This window comes from Miniopterus natalensis, chromosome 3, assembly GCF_054644295.1.
Source record: "Miniopterus natalensis isolate mMinNat1 chromosome 3, mMinNat1.hap1, whole genome shotgun sequence".
NCBI classification, from domain to species: Eukaryota; Metazoa; Chordata; class Mammalia; order Chiroptera; family Miniopteridae; genus Miniopterus; species Miniopterus natalensis.
The window spans coordinates 89,722,343-89,745,730 of record NC_142083.1 but is presented as its reverse complement, the minus strand read 5'-3'; the positions used below and the strand labels follow the sequence as shown (position 1 = coordinate 89,745,730).

The 23,388-nt window shown below is 46.4% G+C and overlaps 1 long non-coding RNA gene across 1 annotated transcript in view; it reads left to right on the top strand.

Annotated features, from left to right (window-relative positions):
* Positions 1-22,849, top strand: part of LOC107526810 (uncharacterized) — a 564,498-nt gene extending 541,649 nt beyond the window's left edge. The window contains exon 4 of the long non-coding RNA XR_001602227.2: positions 22,568-22,849. This is a non-coding gene — a long non-coding RNA (uncharacterized LOC107526810). The remainder of the gene's footprint in view (positions 1-22,567) is intronic.
* Positions 22,850-23,388: the final 539 nt, after the last annotated feature.

Below are 23,388 nucleotides of genomic sequence, written 5' to 3'. Positions count from 1 at the left end.
TGAGGGAAATGAATACTTACTGAGTCCTTACTCTGTGTTAAAGACTTTCTTAACGCTCTTTGTATGTGAGCTCATTTCATCCATGAGACGGATACTATTCTTATCACCCCTATTTTCAACCCAAGGAAGCTGAAGGGTTAGAAAGTTGCAGAAGTGGGGCTTGAACCCCACCCTCTGAAACTCAAGTCTTCACTCAGTCACTAAACAAATACGGCCAGGACAGAGGCACCATGGAGAGTGACAGGCTCTAACAGGAGCAGACATTTGATCTGAGACATGAAACATAAGAAGGGATCTCATTCAAAGGGCAACGGTAAGAGAATCCTAATCGGAGGCCAGCCTGTGCAAAGGCACTGGGGTAGGAAAGATGTTGTCCAGTTCAAAGGAAAGAATATGAACAATAGGTAGCTGCAGGGGCTGATGACACTCAAGAAATGAATGAGAGATTATTGGGCCACAAAACGTAGACCTCTTGGTGCTAAAGGAATGGAGATCTGTTCTCTATCTTTTCATACATGTTCTTTGGATGACACTTTTTAATGTTTTCTTTCATGGAAATGCTGACTGGAACCCAAATGGAACCCCTGTAATTACTTTATCTCTTTCTCCTGGATCAGAGACGGGTGTTACCTGCTCCCCAATCACACTTGTATGCGTAATGCATGAAACAGGCGTCACTTATTGAACACTGTAGCCTTTTTCACTTAGCTCAGGTAGAACCTCAGAATCCTTCTCAACACCATGTTGGAGGCTGCCATTTTTAATCATGCAGAGATGAAATTTGTTAACCCTGCATGTGTTTCCTGCTACATCAAAGCTATAGAGCTTAGAGAGTTGGCAACAAAGAAGACTTTTGGCTCCTGATGCCCATGGGGACATATCCACCCCCAGCCCTGGGGATGTTGGATCAGGAGACACTTAAGTGCTTATATCTTCATGATAATCATACCTTGGAAAGGTTTTAGGAAGAAGACCATAAACCAGGCATTTCCAAGCAGCAGGCTATGGTGTGACTTGCTAACAATGTGCCCCTAATGCGTTTTAATGGCATGCTTTATAATATCTTATTAAAGATTGTAAGAGCATCTAATACTCATTTAATAAATATTAATGAAGGATTTACAAATTGCACCTTAATTTATAGCATTGGCAATCATTCTGCCCCAGACATTAACACCCCGGGGCATGGTGACTGTGACAGAAACTACATGAGAGCCTAGTTCGGTGACATTGTGCCATCCTGGTACCATAAGTGACTTTAAAATAATAATTCTTGGAGTGCAGTTCAGTGCAATGAAGCTTGATACCCAAAGCAGTTTTAGCAATTATTATTCTGTTTGGGGAACATTAAAACATAATCTAGCATGAATTTATAATCCATAGCTTCTCTCCCATGCACTTTTTTTTTTAAATAATAGGCAATAATTATAGGCTCTCATGAAAACGCTCTTTTAGATGTTGGAAGGTTTGTGTGTGTGTGTGTGTGTAACCTGTAAACAGCAGGGCAGGCAGGGGGTTGATTCCAGGGTAACTGTGGGGTGTCCATTCCCTGCCACCTCCTTTGCCTGATATTCAGGGAGGTGTCCTGTTTCTTCTGGGTACTTAGACATGACTGGAGGAGCCCTGGGCACAAATCCCACGGCGCCCTGTCTCGGCCTCATTGTTACGCCTTTTGGGCAGTAGATTCAAGGTTGTGTTCTGAGCTCATTCCTGCTATTCTCTCTGGACTCAGCCTGTTTTCAGCCAAAATGGTTTTCACACTGGGCTCGAAGTCGCACCTCACAGAAAGCCAGAGGGCCCCTGAATCGCCCTGTCCACCTCCTCACTTTATAAAGGGAGACACTGAGGCACAGGACGTTCTGAGGCCACACAGTGAGCGGCAGAGACGGGACCGGGTTCCAGCTCCTTAGATGTGCAGTGGCCTGCTTCGCGTGCTCACAGCCGGGAAGCCGCGTGCATCGGGAGATCTTGGATAGATGGTGGTGCTTCCTCGTCGGGGGCCCTGAGGAGTGCTGGGCGCCGGGGAGGGCCAGGGTCTCTGCCTGCCCCCCTGTCCCAGGGCCCAGCTGGACAGGAGCCCGAGCTGTCAGGAGTCCTCCGTACTAAGAGGAGGTGGCCAGCAGATGGCGCTGCAGGGATTCAAACTGGAGCCGCCGCTGGAGCAGCAGCCCCCGCCCGCTGGAATCCACAGGCCCTCCCCCAGGAGCTGTTTGCAAAGAGGGCTCCAGCGGCGGCCTGCTCTGCGGGGACCCCTGGGCTCCAGCACCCCTGCGGGGAGCCCAGCCTCATTGGGAGAGAGAGCCAGGTCGGGGGTGAGCTGGCGCAGGCCTCGGGGGTCTGGGATCCCACCCTGGACCACGCTGTGGCAGAAGCAGAGAGGAGGAGTCGCTGTGTGCAGACCGGGATGCCTGCTGTTTCTGCAGGATTCGGACAAAGCTCAGGGTGTGTGTGTCAGCGAGGAGCACCCCCGCCTGCGCTGGGTTTGCCTAAAACCCAGCTTCTGGGGATCACTCTGAGGAATATTAAGACCCTCCTTTCTGGGGAGGCAAAAGGGCAGCCTTTGTAAGGACTGTGCTTCTCCCCCCCCCCCCCCCCCCAGGACTCCCAGGCCTGCTAATTGCTGCCAGGTCATGTTCAATGTGGTTTAATTAATAATTTCATTTCTGTGCCCAAGACAAAGCGGTTTTGCAAAGGAGCTCGACTTAACTTTCCAAAATTGCAGAACTAAGTGAGTAAAGCGCAGCTTAGGGCAGCCCTGTATTTGAGTATTTTGACTCTTTTCCTGTTCTTTCATCTTCCCCATACCCCTGACATTCCTCTGGGTCCTCTGCTCTCCTCCCCCTCCCCCTTCCTCTCCCTCTCTCCCTCCCTCTCTTACACACACACACACACACACACACACACACACACACACACAGCAGTGACCTGGCTTCTCTCCCTCCAGCTACCGCATTTCTGCAGAGTGATGTAGGGAGGAAGGAAAGGCCCGATTCCCTGGACAAGTGCAGGCCGACCCGTCAAACAGAAATAGCCTGGCTGTACCCCGCAGGTGGAGTGGCCCCTTGTGCCCACCAGCTCCCTCCCTGCCCCTTTGTCCTCAGGCTCCACCTCCCGGTTGCCAGAGAGCCTGGAACACCTTTAAATCAAATTTAGGAAAGTTTACAAGCATCCCAGCCTGCACACCTGCTCTCCTGGACATCAGTACCTGCTCGCTGTGTCTTCTGGAAAGACGTGCACAACGCTGCTTGTGTTTTGCCTGGTGACACAGGGGCCACCCAGGTCAGCTGCTGTCCCTCTCTGAAGGAGGCGCCATCACCCCTGGAGTCTGAGCTGACCCCCCCCTCAGAGGCAGAGGTCTCTCTCTCCTGCCGCCACGGTCCTCACCCTCCCCTGTTCCCTCCTGACAGCAGGTCCCTTGCTGAGAAAGGCAGATGGTTGTGGGGGCACCGCTACCCACTCCCCTTTCCTATACCCTGTTCACTCCTCAGGTGCTCAGAACAGCCCGCCTTCCGTAAAAGACTGAGGGCTTCCTGGAGGCAGGGGCACTGCTCATTCAACCCCCTGGCAGGCAGGAGACGTGCTTACATATTTATTCAATTAAGAAACAAGGAAACTAATGAAGAGAATGAATCATCGCCCTGGAGAAGTCCACCACTCCTATTTTACTTCCCAAGTATTATATAATAAACACTGCCTCTGTGCCGGGAAATGCTCCCAGTGCAGTTCAGGTATAAACTTACATGAGCCTCATATACAAACCCTATAAGCCAGACACCATGAGCATCTTTAGCACCTCCTTGCCCCCCTTTTTTTCTCTGATGGGACAGTAGAGATGCAGATGGGGTAAGTAACTGGCCCAAGGTCAGGCAGCTAGCGGGAGCAGACTCCGGATTCAAACCCAGGCAGTCGGGACCCAGAGTTTTTGCTCTAAATCTCTCCACTGGCCTCCCCCGTATCCTGAGCCTCATTTACCTCCACCAAGGCTGATGCCCTCAGATAAACAGGGCCAGGGATCCAGCCGGCACAGAATCTCATCCCCGCGGCCTGCCTTTCAGAGGTTAACTTTCCAAAGACGCACCAGAGAAGGTGCCTGGATGGAAGAAGGCCAACTACTTCATTTCACCAGGAAAACGGATCTGTGTCGTTCCCTTCACCGCTGTAACCCAGAGGCTGCATTTTTGGTGTTAAAGAAGCAGAAAAAGGGAAAAGGGAAGGGAGGGAGGGAAGTAGGAAAAAAGAAGAAGAGAAAGACAACAGGAGGGAAGGCAGGGAGGCAGGAGGGAGGCAGAGAGGGGCTACGGGCTTTATTTCATCTCCAGCACAGAAAAGGTGTCTGCAGCCCTGAGGAGCTCGGTTTCTCATTGCCTGTTGCTTGGCACAGCCTCGCTGCCTAGAAGCCTGCAGAAATATTGGAAGTCAAGATCCAATATAATAATTGGCTTACAGATTCGAAGACGGATAGACGGACTTTTCCATTTCCAAGATTCATTAGTCCAGTTCTCCCTCTAATAGGCAGGGCTGGCTCGGCGTGTAAGCCATTTTCTAATCAAATTGGCACGCCGTCCGGCTCTGACGGGTGGGAATGGATTGCTGCAAAGCTGCTGTCCTCCGCGCGGGCCTGCAGCCGGACCGGGTGGAAATTTTCTCACTGATGCCTGGTCGTCCTAAGCTCTTCCTTCGATCGCAATAAGGGGCCCCCGCCTTTTAAAACGTCGACCGAACATCATTGTGACTTCCAGTTGTAAAGTATTTTTAAACCTTGCCTGTGCGCTCTTGCATTTCTTTTAAAATGTGAGCCAGCTCCGAGTTATCATAGGGCTTGAGACGCTCGGGAAATCGGATAGGACTGTGGGGCTTGGAGATGGGGACAATGGGACCCTGGGAATAGCCAAAAGTTTGTGATCAACAAAGCAAGTGGCTTGGCAGAAGGCCAAGAGAGGGTGCCAGCATCGCTCAGATGCTAGGGATCCCAGCTCTGAGCCTTAGCTGTGCTGCTGTGGGCAAGTTTATAATCTAAGCCTCGGCTTCCTCATGGGCAAGTGTGAATGACCGCATAGGGAGGCATGCTGTTTGCAAGCCCGATCTCTAAATGAACTTCACCAAGGGTTGATAATAATGCTAGGGTGAAAGAGAAAAACCTAAAAGGGAAGTCTGATTTAAAAAGAACCAGGAAGGGACGGGCAGGCTGCTTGGGGATTATGGTAGAAAGTTGATTCTTCGGGTAGAAGAAACAGAGATCTCCATTGGCTCCTTTACTCTTATCTTCTCCCTCAAGAAAAATCTCAAGAAAAATCTTTCTCATTCAGGGTGGAATAGATGTTGGTAGGGGGAATGGAGTAAGTGATGGAGGAACAATCTTAAGAGAGCGTTAGCTCTAAATAAACCTCAGTATTTTGCCGACACGGATATGTCAAAACCATAAGATAACTTGGACACGAGATCATGAAATATCATTGAGAATGTGGCAAAATGCAAAGTGGTATGAAATTGGAAGTGGGAAAATATCAGATATCACTGCAATTTCCAAACAGATGGGGCAAAGCTGGTAGACCCTAGAAACTGCAGGCTGGTAGCATCACATAATTGCACTCCAATCTGCAGGATGCGGTGAGAAGCATGGTCTGTGGGTTTACTGAAGGGGAAAGCGTGATAACTAGGTGCATGCGTTAGGATAATCCAGACCCAGCATATGTCATTTCTGCTCCTTGGAATGGTAGGTTTGGAAAATGCGATAAACACACTCTGTGTGAATTTCAAGGACCCCTTTGTTGGATAACATATGTGATCCCTATGAGGGAGGGTGAAAGAGAATGGGATAGGTATTCATTAGATATTCAGAAAATTGGGCGGACGGGGTAATATTATTGACAGTGGGGTGCCGAAGGGTTATCATGAGCAGATTGGTTCATGATGCCTGGTGGTTTGGATTTGAGTGACTCCAGTGAGCCCACGTGGGTCTCAGGTCTTCCCTGGTGGGATTTTTGTAAAACTCTGGGTGAAGGTAGAGAGGTCCGTTCTTTGGTTAAGGGTATGGTGTGATGGGGAGGGCCTATGTTCTTTCAAGTCATGACTTTCACACCTATTTTACAGAAGAATAATGAGGCATAGGGACTGTATTCGTTTCCTGCTGTAACAAAATACCACAAACTCATTGGCTGAAAACAATAGAAATCTATTCTCTCACAGTTCTGGAGGCCAGAAGTCCAAAATCAAGGTGGCAGCCTGTGTTCCCTCCAAAGGCTCTAGGAGAGGATCCCTCCTTGCTTCCTGAGCCTCTGGTAGCTCCTGGCACTCCTTGGCTCGTGGCCACATCACTCCAGCCTCTGCCCCTATTGTCACATGTGTGTCTCTGTGTGTGAGTCCTTTCTCTGTCTCTGAGATGGACACTCGCATTGAATCTAGGACCCACCCTAATCCACTATGATTTCCTCTCTATCCTCACCTTAATTACATCTGCAAAGACACTATTTCCAAATAGGGTCACAGTCTACGGTTCCAGATGGACACGAATTTGTGGGGAACGCTACTAATCACACTGCAGGAAGTTTGGGGGTGTATATAAGGTCCGATGATTGATTAAGTGGCAGGTTCAGGAACTGAACTCACCTCTGTCTGATTTCACACTCCACATTCCCCCTTTTTATCTTAGAGGAGATGATCAGGTTAGGGAAAGGGCCCAAACCCTTGCCCAAAGCTGTCCCCAGGGCGGTGGCATGGATGGTAAAGTAACAATGTGGCTACAACTTTGACGGTGGAGAGGCAAGAAGGCCCGGTGGTTAAGAGAAGGGACCCTAAGCCTCACTGCCTGGCCTCAATCCTTGCTGTGCCATTTACTTGCCAAGTCAGCTTGGGCAGGTTGCTTAACCTCTCAGAGCCACAAACCAGGGCTAAAAATAACATCAGCTTCATCAGGCACAGGAGATGACTCATGGCGATGAGATCATGGGCGGGAAGCTTTTAGTTCAGTGCCTCTCACCAGGGCGGTGCTTAATAACTGCTGCATATTCTGATGGCTTAAACACTCTGCTTCTCTGTGCTCCTAAACAGCACCCCAGGTTTTACCTGCTGCCCAGAGAACACAGACACTCTGCGTCCCGTCTGCCCATGGTGGTCCCTGTTTGCCTGCCTGACACCCAGGGAACCCCGCCGCCCCATTGGGGGTGACCTGCCATCCCTCTCTTCCTCATTAGTGTAATTACAGAGGCTGTCTTCTTCCAGCAGCCCTGCCCGTGGCTGCTAAGGAAGGTTTCAGCCAAGCTGGCCGGATGGGCTGCCTCATTACCTGAGACATCCATTTCTGAGGTTACCGTGGCTTCCCAGCTCCACTCAGCTCCCGGGGAGGAAACCGAGTCTCCTCTGCACGCACTCTTGTCCTCTGGTGGCTGCCAGCACGCTCCAATGGCCACGATGGCCCCTCCTCCCGTGCTCCTTAAAATTCGATGGTTTACCTCTTTCTAATCAATTCTGTTTTTTAAAAAATAAAAGATTAAAACTCACGGTCCAAAGAAAATTATGAATTGGCCAGCTCCTGATTGGGACCATCTACCCATCCAGATGTTATTTAAAAATATCACACCCACTAAGGGAGTTTATTTCTCACTTCCTCCTGCACGATCTTCCTAAATCCTGGATGGAACTGGAGACAATATTCTCTAATAACCCCCAACCACACAGGGTTCGTTGTTGCTAAGTCGGTCTCTCCTTGAATTTCACAGCCATTTTGCTGGTGGGGGCGGATTTTCCTTTCGCTCTTTCAGAGGGACCCCGACCTGGGTCCACTCCAACTGGACCTGCCCTGACGTCTCCAGGTGCAAGGCGCAGACCCTGCACTAAACCCCTGTCGCTTGCAAAGTCTCTATTGCTGTGGCAACGGGGTGTCCCTCCCGCTGGGGAAGGAAGCCCTTCTTGGTAGTAGGAGACCTGCTTCAATGAGAAGATTATATGAATCAGCAGGAATAACTTGAAATGGCCAGAGCTCAGTTCAGCAGCCAGCCCCACGCCTCCTGTGCATAGGTTTTACTCCGCCCTTGTGTCACCTTGTGTTCCGAGGTGAGGAAATGACACCTGCCCTCCTCCACCGGCCTTGGGGAGCAGCACCCTAAGGGGAGTGCAGTTAGCAGGTCCTGACAACGTGGTGACCCCGTTGAACTTGGGCTTACAGCAGGGGACCCCCACCCTCGCTCTTCCCTGTAAACCTGAACACGATGGGAAATGAAATGTTAGCTTTCTCTAAGTCAACTTTAACTGGAAGACACGGAGGATTGTAAGTGGGCGACACGCTAAGGGCCACGTAAGGACACAGAATGGTTCCATGTGGAAGGATTTAATGTAATTATGGAAAAAAATGCAGGGAGGAAGGGAGGTTAGGAGGAGGCCTGGAGCAGTATGAAAAATGGAAAGGTGTTGCATTGGACAGTCAGTGAACACATTGAGTCTCTCCGCTGTACAGGTGAGATGGCTTGGCCAGGGACTTGGGGGGGGACACGGTGGGCAAGGAAGGTCTGGATCCGGGTTTTGAGTCCTCGGGGTATATGATATAGCCTTTCTTTTCTTTTTTTAATTTTTAAATATATCTTTATTGATTTCAGAGAGAGGAAAGGAGAGGGAGAGAGAGAGAGAGATAGAAACATCAATGATGAGAGAGTCATTGATCGGCTGCCTAGCCCATGGAACCCGGGCATGTGCCCTGACCGGGAATCGAACCCTGATCGCCTGGATCCTAAGTCAATGCTCAACCACTGAGCCATGCCCAGCCGGGCTGATATAGCCTTTCTAAACCTCAGTTCTCTCCTCTATTAAATGGGGTAATCATAATGAGAATGCCTACCACATAAGGCAGTAAGTGTGGGATGAAGCAGGCAGAAAGCTAGATTGTGCCTGGAAGGGACCGACCGAGTGGTGCTCTCAGAGAGGGACTGAGGTTGGAAATAACCAGCCCACCAGGGATCAGGAGTGTGTATGAGAGATGCTGAACTCCTGCTCCCCTCCCCCTCTGTCTCGCTGGGTTCCAGGATGAAGATAAGATTGTGACCAGCTCTAGGGCACATGAGAAAGATGGAAGAAAGCAGGGAGGGATGGATGAGACTTCCTGAGGAGTCTTGCAGCCTTCACTGCCATGAGACATTTGGAGAGGTCCTCCAGCCTTTACTGCCTGGGAAGACACAGGCCCATGGCTGTTAGAGGGACCTTCTGTTGGGGGCTGAAAGAGCAGAGATGCCTCTAGGTCGCCCTGAGGATGCTTGACCTCAGTATTTCTCTAGGTTTAACCTGCATCGGAACCACCCGGGGCCTGGACAGCCCAGATTCTGATTCGGTTGGTCAGGGGTGGGGTCTGCGATGCTGAATTTCTAATGAGCTTCCGATTGATGCTGATGCTGCGGGTCCGAGGACCTCACTTTGAGTATCATGATCTACAGGATACTCCCAGGGAAAACTGCACTTGGGATTCTGCCCTTTTTTTTTTCTTTTCTTTCCCACAATTGCCCATTTACCTGCAGAGCTGGTCCATTCATCCTGCTTAAAGGTTCTATGGCTCACGGTGACTATCCCTCACGATGCTGATTACGTTTTGCACTTAAATGAAATAAAATGCACCCCATCGAAAGCATAGCACACAAAAAGAATATTTATTTGAATATTAAGTACAGATAAGGCTTCCCCTGGGATTATTTCAGAGCGCATTTGCAGAACTTAATTGCAAGGCTTCCCCACTCAGGTTCTCTCGGAACAGTACTTGTGAAAATATTTTCCTTCCGAAGGTAAAGCTCTCCTCTGTTGGTTTATTATTATTATTATTTTAAATCTGAAGAGCTCTCCGAGCTCAGTCATTACTTCCAGTGTCTAATTAATACTGATGATGACAAAGCAAACAGCCAGATGACCTAGATTTTCCTTTTCAATTGCCTGCAATTTACACGCACGCCTGCTCGCTGGTTCAGGACTTCTGTGCACCTAGCTCTTCCAGTAAAGATTCTTTAAGTTTAGGGTTTGAAGAGCTCATTTTTCATGAAGCACATGTCTTCCAGCACTCCTTCCATTAAGCTTTCCTGGAAGAGGGTGCGCAGGCGCACACACACATTGCACACACACACACACACACACTCACACACACACACACTCGCTGAGCAACAATAACAACCACCACCCAGGCAGCCCTTTCAGACAACTGAACTGGAAAATTAGAAAATGAATACTTCTCAAGCTGCCCCAGCTATGGGATTGTTCCATTCCTTAAATGATGACATTTTGTAAAGTCACAGAAATCGGGAATGGAAAAGCCTGCTTACAGCCATGGAAAGATTCCTTTAGATGCGGGAGGCAGCCTGGCTTGGAGAGATGGCCAGGGATGTTCACCTGGGCTGCTGCCTCCCAGTGCACAGTCACTTACGTCCCTATTTCCTTGTTTGGAAAATTGGCCTGATTTCTTTTTTGTGATAGTACAGTGGTGGTTACATGATTTATTTCTGTTCACATACTCCGCGATCTCTAGGTGTGCACTTTTAATGCCACAGGAAAAAGTCCCTGAAGCATCAGCCATTGGTCAAAACCTTGGTTTTCTCCGTAGTGGAATTTCCCACCCAACATCTGAGCACATAGCTGGGCAGGCCCAGCCCACTGTCAACTTGTAAATGGAACAAATCACAACAAATAGACGTTGGATTAAATTTTCTTCCTTGCATTGAAAAGGCACTTATGCCTGGCCCGCATGGCTTAGCCATTGAGCATCGACCTAGGATCCAGGAGATGGCGGTTCCGTTCCCGGTCAGGGCGCATGCTAGAGTTTTAGGCTCGATCCCCAGTCGGGGGCGTGCAGGAGGCAGCTGATCAATGACTCTCTCATCATTGATGTTTCTATTTCTCTCTCTCCCTCTCCCTTCCTCTGTCTGATATCAATAAAGACATATTTAAAAGGAAAAAAAAAAGGCACTTACGTAGTGCTTTCTGTATGCCAGGCACTCTTCTGATCACTTTGCAAATATTAACTCATTCAAACCCTGTGATGAGACTTTGGGGTGCACAAGCAGGCCCAAGTGAGGAATTTGTCTAGTGTCCCAAAGCTGGTAAATAGCATAGTTGAGATTTGAACCCTGAAAGTCTAGCTTTTGGGGTTTGTCCCCTAACCACTGCATTTCAGGTGCCCCTCCCATGTCTCTCAATTAACATGATCAGGATGATTGCCAAGATAAAGCCTTGACTTGTGTGTCTCCGCTGAATCTATCTATCCTGGATGCAGATTGTAAAACAATCAACTTATGATAAAATTATCACTAGAGCTTTGCAACATCTAACCAGGGAAAAAAAGTCCAGTTAAAACATCTTAACTTGAAAATATCTTGAGAAAATGTATTCCACCTAAGCAGACAGAGGCAGGTGGTATGTAAATCACCCACCTGCCCCTCCCCCTGACTCTTTCTACCTCTGGATGTGGAGTGGGGGATGATGGGAATATCCAAGTTGAGATCCCCATCGGTAGAGTCAGAGGTCCCTGACTATGGGGTAATGACAGTCCCAGGAGACCGGTGCAGGGAAGCAAGCCAAGTCCTTCAGTTCCCCAGGACATTTTAGTGAGTGTTGTTCAAAGTTTCTTGCACTGTGCAAGGGGTTTGGGTGGGCTTGGGGGGCCAATTATAACCCTTGATTATGAAGGAAAGGAATGGTGATTGCTTCTGCTCCTGAACCAAGTAGAAATCACCTTCTTAACAAACACAATTTTTTCCCCCCTCCCTCCTCTGCCTCGGTTCACAAAATACCTTATTAAATCTGGAGAATCAAAAATGTGCCTAGGGTAATGGTTATTATTAGAATAAATAATAGGCAATAGGGTTCCCTCATCTTGCAAGTTATCAGATGCAAAGACGTGTTGTGGTTTTACTTGTAAAGGAATGTACACGTGTCAGACCCGCCTGGCTCTTCAAAGCTGGCGGCGGCCCTTTCCCTTCAGGCCCAGCATCGAGCCTGAAATGCACGGCTCCCAGAGGCTGCGTCCCTGCAGGGAGCAGGTGGGTGCGAGAGGCTGCCAGGGATGCCTGCCGGCCACGTGTTATGAGTGGCCGCCGCCTCTTGCTTGGTGTCTGTCCATCTAATCCATCTGCCCGGACAGCTTTGTCCCATACCCCGGGGGACTTGTTCTGTCGCTAATGGGGTATTTAAATAGTGGGTGCATGTAAGAGCAAGCGCAAAAAGCATTCCCTCCAAAGAAAACAGCTCTTTAAAACTTGTTATTTGAGGCTCATTCCCATTCTTTGGGCATCCTGACCCCTGACATCCCTTTAATCAGAAAACCAACACTTGAGTCTCCTCAGTGACTTACACCCAGAACAGTGACTCTCTTGTTATAAGTACCGGTATCATCAAATGACGCGGTTTTACAAGGAACAGCAGGAGAAGTGCTCACCAAGTGCGGTGTAGTGGCTGGCACACACCATCCCACAGATCATTTAAGTGCTAAAAATACTAAGTATTTCGAGATTTCAGGACATGCTCAATAAATTATCCCCAAGCACTATTAGCCATCAGTTCAATATGTTAGAGTTTTCATTCTTCTGGTTTATCTTTTCACGTTTATATATAGCGACAAACCCTTGCTTTAGTATTTAGCCTTGCCAAGTCCTTGCTCCCTGCCCCCCCCACCCCCCAACCCCCTGCTCCCAAGGCTCCCCTCCGAAGCCGGCACCTTTACAGAATCAGACAAGATTTTAGCAGCAGAATCTGCTTCCCCCCAAGGTTAACATGAAAACATCAGGGGAGAGGTGAGTGGATTCCCCCAAGTCATTCTCTCAAAAGCATTTTCTTCATTTATACAACAGGAGCCAGAATTGAGTTAATTAATCATGGCTCCCTGGACTCATTGTTGGGACTTCTGGTTTTCATTTTTTCAATTGATTACCCCTCCCTTCCTTTCTTGATTCCTAAGTACTTGCTGCTTTCACACACTTTTTCCTTCCTCGTACCAAAAAGAAACACCAGCCACACAGTGATGAGACCTGTATTTGCTTGTCTGGCACAAATGATCCTGTTTTCCCGGGACCAGAGGACACGCCTCATTGTGGGGTACACCTGGAAAGGGCAATGGGCTTTCTTACAACCATGTGACAGACTGTATTATATTCAGGGATTTTAGGTCTTCATAAACTCAGATCTGTAATAAACATTTCATAAACCCAGAAGCAGGGTGGGCAGATCAACCTTTCTCTGTATTTTAGTATTTACTTTTCCACACAAAAATACACAACATCTCTGAACAACTGGAGTTGAACTTTTTCCAAGACAGCCACCCCGGGCTCGCCCTTTTGGTGCTCAGGGGAGCTGCTTATAACTGCCATTAATTGAGCACCTACTGTGTGCCGGGCCTGGGCCTGAGTTTGATGCTCTACATATATTTTCTCATTTAATCACTACAATAAACATATAACTCAACTTTTAAAATTATATTATTCTGGCTGCTGTTCATTGGAATTCACAAAAGCAGGCCACGATCACTGCAAGAAGTTGCAATAAGATAAGAGAACCCAAGAAACCAGCCTCACTGCTCCTTCGTCCCCTCATCCCCAGGATATCATTTTTTGTGCATTTGATTGTAGTTTGCTGTTTATTGCCCCAGATGTTTTCCATGTATAAATGGATATTTTTCTCTGTGCGTGTGTGTGTATGTATAGTTTTTAAAACAAAAATTGGATTGTGTTTTAAAAATCTGTTCAGTTTGCATTTATTCATCCTATCATGAGCACCCGTCCACGTTGGTAAACTTCAAATGAATCCATAGTATTCCATGGTATAGTTCAAGGATTGGCATGTTCTGGCCGGATGTCAATTCCAGCCCACTGACTGTTATAAGTAAAGTTTTATTGAAACAGCTATTTGTTTACACATTGTTTCTGCTTGCTTTCTTGCTACAGTGGATTGAATAGCTGTAGCAGAGTGACTCTATGGCTCCCACGGCCAAAAATATTCACTATCTGGCTCCTTATAGAAAAAGTTTGCCCACCTCTGCTATAGATGAATCACAATGTTTTAGGCCATTTCATTTCTGATGGGCGTTGATATTTGCCAAGTTCCAGATCTATGCTATGAGAAACTCTGCCTTCCTTCCCCATTTCTCCTTGCATTCTGTCAAACAGCTTTCTAGCAGAGGAACCATAACAAAAGGAAATGCCCTTCTGTGTCCTGATAGCTGCCACCTGCCCTCCAACAGGTGGTACCACCTGAATGGTTTGGCCTAGTGCTCCTCTGAACATCCCTGTCCCAACTCTTACATTAACTGCAATACAATTCCTAGGATTTGTTGAATTATTTAAATGAGCCAAGGACTTTGCTTAGTACTTCATTAGATTATCTTATTTTGTGCTCACAAATAAATTAGACACTAGGTAGTCACCATGCTCTCCCCATCATACAGATGGGGAAATTGTGAGCAGAGAGATTATATAGTGCGGCTAATGTTATAAAATGATGTTCCAGGATTGGACTCAGGCAGTTTGATTCCTGAGCCTCCAGTCTCATTGGGGAGAAAACTTGATCTGCCAAAGGATGCAGTGGGTTGTCATCAGAGAAATCTAATTTGGTGGAAAGTATCTCAATTTAAACCCAGCCTAAACCTACTCAACCTAGACAAAGCAAAGTGTGCAGATCTGGCATTTATGAAGCCAGACAACATAGTCATTTCATGTTTCGCTGGAGAGAACAACAAACATGTAAACAGCATCGTGTCAGGTCAGAGAAGCCAAAGAACACCTGCTAAGGACAAATGAGGCCCAGATCAGGGGTGGGGGTAGGGATGGGTTAGAGGTGTGGGCATCGGTGTCTCTGGTTGGTTTCCCTGACCCTGGGAGCTATGCACTAGTATTCAGAGAGGGACTCCAGTCAAGCCGTCTGGGTGATCATTCCCTCTCCAATACTTCCTAGCTTTGCCACTTCAGGAAGTCATTCAAATTATCTCTCAGTACCTCAGTTTCCCCATCTGTAAAATGGAACTGAGGATACTACCTACTCAAGAAGTGGGGAGCTTTAACTGAGGTGTTCTTAAAAAGTGTGAAGCACATTTTCTGCCACATTGTAAACGTTGGATAAATTTTAACCACTGTTAATGTGAAATTTATTTTGCTTAAAAAATAATTAAAATCAATTTTCTGTCAGCATAGTTAAAAAAAAATGAGCAAAACATAAAGGTATTGCAATAGGAATGCACTTTTCCTAAACATACCCCACCCCCAATCCAGTGTCCTCCCTTACCTTGTCCTACCTTTGTGCTGTTTGCAATGTCACCTTCCCAAATCATTGGATAAGTCAGCCCACCCAACTCTTATCCACCCAGAAAGGGTCAAATCAAGGCTAACACCTCCCTCCACTATTTGCCTCGCACAACAGGCTAAGTTGACACGTTTCCTTTGGGTCCTCCTGGTATCCCCTATTTTTGCTTTCTCTCACACTTGGAACCCTGCAGTATAATCTTTATTTTATTCGTCCCTCTCTTTGATTTTTTTTTTTTTTTTTTTTTTTTTTTTTTAGGAAATGCACTAGGTATCATTTATATCTGCAACCCCTTCCATTAGCAGAGTGCTAGTCACAAAGAAGGAGTTCAGAGTACACATGTCAAATGTATAGAATCCTGAAATGCATAGGGGAAAGGCAAGTCCTAGCAGTCACCCTAGGCACTTTGAAGTGTGGATTTAGAGGAGAATGCCATTTTATTTCAGAAAAAAAATGTACAGTGTTCTAAAAATGGAGAATTTGAGAAACGTACACAGAGACCAATAGATCTGATTGAGTTTTATGCTGCTAGACTTCTTTGGCGGTTTTCTTCTAAATGATTCACAACTGTCCTAAAAACTGGAATTTCTAATATTATGTGATTATGAACCGGAAAACATTCATATTTGCCCATGCATTTGTTGTGTGTCTTCATATGTCCTTCGACTCCTGCTTTCCCCAATTCAAGTTAATCTCTCACCAATTTCTTCTTGCACTTGACTCTGGGCCATATTGAATTACTTGGCATTTCCATAATCCTCGCTGGGATTTTCACACATTCCCCTCTCTCCTTGAAATATTTTTTTTTTCTTTCTATGGATAAATTTTTAAAAGACAAAACAAGCATAAAACATTAACACCTTTTTCAGCTAAGAAGGGGTTGCTGTCCCTCCCTTGAGCTGTTAGCACAGCTTATATTTCGTGGTCGCGAATGTTCACTGCATTGTAACCCTCGATTTACCCGTGGTCTTCTTCACTTAGACAATGGGCTCTAGAAGTCCTCTTTATGGGTGTATTCTCAGTGCCTAGAACAGTGTCTGACACCCAGAAGGTGCTTACACACACACATACACACACATACACACACACACATGCTTGCGTATGTGTTTGTTGTTGAACACACGAAGGAATGAATGGCTGGACAAATACATGGATTCCAAACATTGTCCTGATCTCTAGAAAAAGGAAGCCAAATAAGACCCAGTCCTTTCCCTTGCAGATCTGGTCTGATGTGGGGGGGGGACTCGGGCTGGTGGCAGGGAAGGGCTGATAAGAGAGAGCTCCAAGCCCGGAGATGAAAAGGGCTGAGTCTGAGAAACGCTCTCTGGCCCTGTTGGCTAGACGGAGGCAGCTGAATCCCCGCTATTAAACATCGCGCTCAACCCGGAGAGCAAAGGGTCTCCCGCTGAAGTTTATTGCTCCAGTTCCTAACCTTTCGTAAGTGCTTACTTGGCAGCCCTATCGAGAGTGGTATTTGATTCTCTGGAAGCATCTTAAAGGAGCAGCACCAGACCTCTCACTTCCCCTTTTTTCATTTAGGCTATAAAAATGTTGGTTTTGTGCATAACTGCCACGGGAGGGGAAAAAATATATCTCATGTTAGTTCCAAATGAAATGACATTTAGTAAAGTGTACATAGAAGAAGCATTTCAAGGCTGCCGTTACAGAGTGAGCAGGAAGGGCCTTTCTTCACCGCAAATGATAGTTGCAGGTGCCTTTTGCTCTGAACCCCTCCCGCAGCGGTTATGGGGAGATACGCGCAGGGGCCCCCGTGGGTCTCGCAATGACACAGCTAATTACTGCGGCTAGTATGGAGTGTTGTGGGATGAGTGCAGCTGAGACGCAAAGATAGACTCGCGGTGGGACTCGGTCCTCTTGCACGGCGGGCCTTTGCACGGCATCGCTAATTGAAGAAGAGGTCACTCGCTGGTCGCCTCACTCAGGTGGGGGATGGCAGGATGGCAGGCGTGGGCGCGATCAGGCAGGACGCAGAGTGCGGTGGTGCTGATATCCCACTCACAGAGAACTGATGGGACTGGACGGAACATGCCAGAAGGAGAGGCAGGCTATTATTGTGAGAATGTAGGCCGAGCAATATGGGATGCTCCGTAGGGTGGTGAACACACAATACAATATACAGGTGATGTAGTATAGAGCTGCACACATGAAAAACCTATGTAATTTTATGGACCAACGTCACCCCAATACATTCAATAAAAAATGAAAAAAATAAACAAAAGAAAAAACTCATAAAAACCTCCAAACAAACCAGCCAACCAAACCCACCAATGTCCACGATAAAGATTACTCACATGTCTTTAATGGGTTTTATTTGTAGGACAACTTAGCTATTTCCATGGCTACTGCTGAATTTTGCACTTGATATACTTTATAACAGGAACATTATAATAAGGCTTCACTTCACATGGTTTAGGTCAGTAGTTCACTTGTCTCTTTAAATGTTATCATTGTGCTTCTGTTTGTCTGAAAAGCCCTTGTGATTTCTGATGATAGATGTTAAAAATATTAATCTTGTTATTAGATAAAGCGTTTTATTTGTGTAACGAAAATGAGAGCAACTACTATCAAAATATCATTTTAAAACACCTACATTTCTGCAAGGCACCAATAGTAAAAAAGTATTTTCTAATTATAAATGCCCTGCATGACATAAAGGATAATTTGAAAACTACAGAAAAGCGTTAAGAAAAAAGTCTTGCCCCCACTCTTTAATTGCATCTCTCATTTAGTTTTATGTTTTACATTCAAATACATGGATCAGTTTGAGTTAATTATTGTATAAAGTGTGAGGTTGAGGTCAAGGCATTTGGTTTCATGTATCTTCTGCATACAAACGTCCAATTACTCAACATCATTTGTTTTGGGGTATATCACTTTATGTGTTTTTAAGTGGTTATCCTAGGGATTATAATACACATAGTACTTAACTTCTCTCAGTCTACATAGAACCAAAATTTTACCATATCAATTGGAATGTAGAAACCTTATTTCCATATGTTTCTCTTACCCTCCCCTTTTTACATTTGGTTTATCTTATATATTGCATATATATTGAAACCTCCTTAGATAATTTTGTGATTATTATTTTATTATTTTTTTCTTTCAACCATTACACATATTTGAAAGATTTCCAGAGGAGTAAACTAGTGTATTATACTTATATTTGCCTATATGTTTATCATTACCTTTCCTCTTCGTTAGTCTTGATGGTCCAAGTTTCCTTCTGGTATTATATTTCCTTTGTCTGGAGAACTTCCTGCAGCAATTCTTTCAGAGTGGGTCTGCTGACAATGAATTTTCTTAGTTTCTTAACATTTCATCTTCATTTCTAAAGGATAGCTTCATCGGACATAGATTTCTGATTAATGCATCTTTTATTTCAGCACTTAAAAAATTGTTCGCCACCTTCTTTTGGCCTCCCTGGCTTTGGTTTGTTTGTTTAAGTGAGAAATTCACAGTTACTTGAATTCTTGCTTTCTCACAAGTATTGTATTATTTGTCTTTGGCTATTGTTCAGAAAGTATTTTGTGTGTTTGTTGTTTTTTATATTATTATTTGTGTTACCGTTTCAGCTGTTTGATTATAGCTAGATATGAATTTCTTTGGGTTTTCCTTCCTTCCTCCCTCCCTCCCTCCCTCCCTCCCTCCCTCCCTCCCTCCCTCCCTCCCTCCCTCCCTCCCTTCCTTCCTATATATCTTTATTGATTTCAGAGAGAGGAAGGGAGAGGGAGAGAAACATCAATGATGAGAGTCATTGATCAGCTGCCTCTTGCACGCCCCTGACTGGGGATCTAGCCCGCAACCTGGGCATGTGCCCTGACCGGGAATCGAACCCCGATCTCCTGGATGCTAGGTTGATGCACAACCTCTGAGCCACACCCGGCCGGGCGGGTTTTACTTCTTTAGGGTTTGCTGAGTTTCTTAAACTTGGAGGTTTATATCTTTTGCCAAATATGGGAGTTTTCAGCCACTGTTTTTTTCAAATAATTTTTCTTCAGTGAACACTATCTTTATTCTAGAATCTGAGTATCTTCTGGAATTATTCCATAGGTCCCTGTGTGTTTTCTTTCTTTTCTCTTTCCCTGGCCCCTTTTTTTTCTCTCTGTTGTTTAGATTAGATACTTTTCATTGATAAAGAGTCGAGTTCCCTGATTTTCCTCTGCCACCTTCATTCTACATTTGAACTCATTCAGTGAGTTAATTTTTTTAAAAAATTTAGGTTATCTTTTTTTACTGTTCTAAAATTTCCATTTGGTTCTCCTTTATATTTGCCATTCCTTTGACACCACTGCCTAATGTTTCATTTGTTTTTACGGTGTTTGTTTTCCCTTGCCTGTTGCAGCATTTTTATAAAAAGCTGCTTAAAATCTTTATTTGCTAATTCCCACATCTTTGTCATTTTCATATTAATGGCTGTTGCTGTCTTTCACCACGTGAGTGTAGATTATCATGTGTTTTTATGCTGAGTTATTTTTTTGGCTGTGTCCTGAGCATGTTGACTGTTATGTTTTCAGACTCTGGGTCGCATTGAAATTCTATGGAAATTCTTGCTATTTTTGGTTTATCAGAGAATCGATCCAGTGGGATTCGGGCTGAGTGTGCCTGCCTCCTTCTGTGGATGCTGTTTCCGATACCAGCTCTGCTGCCAAGGCCTTGCGGTGATAGCTGGGTCTGTCGCAGGCGCGCAGCCCAGGGGCCGGCCTGGGCCCTGCCAGGGCTCTGGCTCTGCGCAGGTCACTCCCCCCAGGCTGTGCCCCCTGTTTCCCGTCACATGTAGCTCGGGGCTGAGTGCTGAGTTCACAGAAGTGCTACCCAGGATCATTGGCCCAAACCCCTCCCTCTCCAGGGCCCTCAAAACATTTTTGGTTTCCCAGGACTCCACGTTGTTGTCTGCGAGCCAGAACGCTGGCGCTTTCCCTCCCGCTCATGTCCTTCGCAACTGGGCCTGCATCTGGGGCCAAGAGGCAAGGAGACAGAGAGAAATCAGCTGGGGCTGCCCACCTCCCGGGACCACGGAGGGGGCCTCCTCCCTCAGAGTGCTGGGTGTCTCACTCTGTGTGGGTGCCGGGGGACCCTGGGGCGGGGCGGAAAGGAGCTCACCTTGGCTGGTGGGACTCCGAAATCTTGCCTCCCTCTTCAGCCCACCTGCCGCTGTGGGCCCTTCACAGGCCTCGGGGAGCTGCTCCCTGCAGCTGTGCAGCTTTACAGTTGCACTGAGGGGGAGAGGGGGGAAAAGGGGAGAGGGGGACAGTGGGAGAGGGGGAGGGAGGAGAGAGGGAGGGGGGAGAGGGGGAGAGGGGAGAGAGGGGGGGGAGGGGGACAGGGGGACAGGGGGACAGGGGGACAGGGGGACAGGGGGAGAGGGGGAGGTGTGCTCATTTCAGCGCACCCAGAACCCCAGAACCGGAACCTTATCACCCACTTAATTTTATCTTGGGAAAAGACACCCAAGATAAAATGTGCCATTTCAGCTAAACTGTACAATTTAGGGTTAAATACATTCAGAATATTGTGCAACCATCCCGGTCAATTTCGAGAACTTTTTCATCACCCTGAATGGAAAACCCAAACCTAGGAAGAAGCCTCTCCCCGTTTCTCCCCATTTCTCCCCTTTAGCCTTCTTCCAAATCCCACAGCAGCCCCTCATCTGTATGGATTTGGGCCACTTCACTTTTTATTAGTTTACAGAAATATAAGGAACGTATCACCCAGCCACCGACTTCAGATGGACAGTCCGGTGTGAGTATGTTGTCTATTTACAGAACGGTGCTTGCTTTTTAAAATATTTTGGTATAATTCCTCCCAGTGCTTTCCTCTTTCTTTTATCTGCCTTCTCTTCAATGATTGGTTTCACTGTATTTTTTAAACAAAATAGGAATCATAACATCGGTGCACCTTTGTAGCTTCTTGAAAACTAAGCAGTGCCTTGCGAGTCTAGTTCAAACCGGGGCTCTCAATGCCATCACATCAGTGAGCTAACGTTCACTGTAAATGCTCCCCTCATTACACACTGTCATAGTCACAATGTTTTGCCTTCGTAAGTAATGCTACAGTTAACTGATATGTAAATAAACGTTTGTTGTGTATCTGCTTCTGTTTATTGGGAGCTATTCTTAGAGGTGGTGTTCCTGGCTTCAAGGGTACATAACAGGGCACCCATGTATAGATTTGGGGCTCTGGCATATCCTAACTAAAAATGGTTATTTTTGTTTGAGTGATAGTAAAAAAAAAAAAAAGAGAGACTTTCCACCCAAAAAACCAAAATACACATCAAAAATCAATTCCAAAATTTTCTTACCCTTTAGTAAAAGTTTCAAAAACTTGCAATGTACTGTTCAGATGCCAGGAGTCAGGGGTGGCTTCATTGGTTCAGAAAATACTGTAAATACGCAGAATAAATCGTGCATGCAGACCTGCGCTTTATTTCAACCTAGCCGCTTGAGTGGAAGGTGGAGTCAGCCAGTCCCCGTAGAGGCAGGGTGACCATATGCTCCAGTTTGCTTTGTCATTTCCACTCCACATATGCTATCCCTGGCAAAAGCATCAACACCCCACCCACTCCTTTAACTCACATACATTTTCCTGTTGGAACGATAAATTCCATGGGCACTTTAAAGAAGCAGTTTTGATTTTTAGAAGCACGTTTCGGTAGCACGGGGATAGACGATGCGTGGCATGGCTATCACTGAAGTCTCCCTTTGGAGCTTAGGGCAGAAATCACCAATCAATCAGGGTCTCTCTGATATGAGCATTGACCTCAGAATTCTCCCCAACGCAGCCTTATGGGGACTTATTACCATCGGATCGAAGTGGGCCGTAGAATGTAACCCATTTGCCGAGGCACGTAGGTGACACGGCTGGCCTTTAACCTCAGAGCAGACGCTGTCTGGCGTCGGGCGACGATTCCCAGCCCTCCGGAGTGGGCCCTCAGGAAAGGGTGCCCCTGTTAGACGGGGCAGGAGGGATGCCATGCCAAGAGGGAGCCTCACCCTGGCAGCTTCACCTCCCACGCCCTCCCTTGGACCTTTCTCTTCATTCCCTCCAACACCGGCTCATCCTAATTTGTGTTTCCGGACCGCACAATAGAAAAATGCCAAGGGAAGCTCAGGCATCCTAAAGAGAAAACAATATTTAGTTCTAATGAAAAAATTAAAGACGTAATTAATTAATTCTGGGCCTGCTTTAAGCCGAGCGATTAGACGAATCTAATTAGAAGAACAGGGAACTTCCTTTCCCCCCTTTCATGTTGCGTTGATGCAGAACCTTCTGATTTGCACCCCTCTTTTCCGTTTCTTTGTAGGTTTCCCGACAGCAGATGAATTGTGAAAGAGAGCAGCTAAGGGTAGGTGCATCCGCCTGCAAATGCTTCCTGCTTCGCGTCTGTGAGATAAGCAAAAATTTCCTTGTCTCTCCCAAGGCACCGGGTTCTAAATAGCGGGCTTCGTCTTAAGACTGGTAGAGTTGAAAATATTTATCCCAGCTAATTTGCTATTGATTGAGCTGGTAAATACAGTATATCTTCTTTTGAAGTGCCATTATAGTAAGTATGGATTTTTTGATTTAGATTCAGCAATAAATACTTCTCTCCTGGAATCTGTTTGACATCATTGGACTCTTTTTATGTACAACACGAGGCCTAAGTAATAACAAAGGTCAAAAGGATGCCTTGCTGCCTCCTTGATGTGAATCCCAGGCTGTTTGCTGAGTGGCTAAAATGCTCTCTTGCTGTTAACTGGGGTGGGGGAGCTACGCACATGTGAAGGGCATTTTCTAGGAGGATGCATGTCCCACGCAGACCTTTTCGTTTCATGGCATTCGTGTATAAGGGAGAGGGAGACGGATTTTTAAACCTCCTATGTGATTTACCTTCTTAAAAATGAAACTCTCTCAACGCTCAAGCATGATCGATGCAAAACGCGTTCCCGAGGTGGGGAGAGAGGATGGTTTGCTTATGAATGGAGCTCGGTGACTTTGTTCCGCTTCCACGGCGTCCTGGTTGATCGCCTTCTTGGCATGGGTGTGGTATTTTAAGAAATATCAAAATAGGCTCCCCTCCTTGGTGCGCGTTTTTAAAAGGCACTCATGTTTCGGATGGATGAGTTTGAAGTCATAATTGTCCTA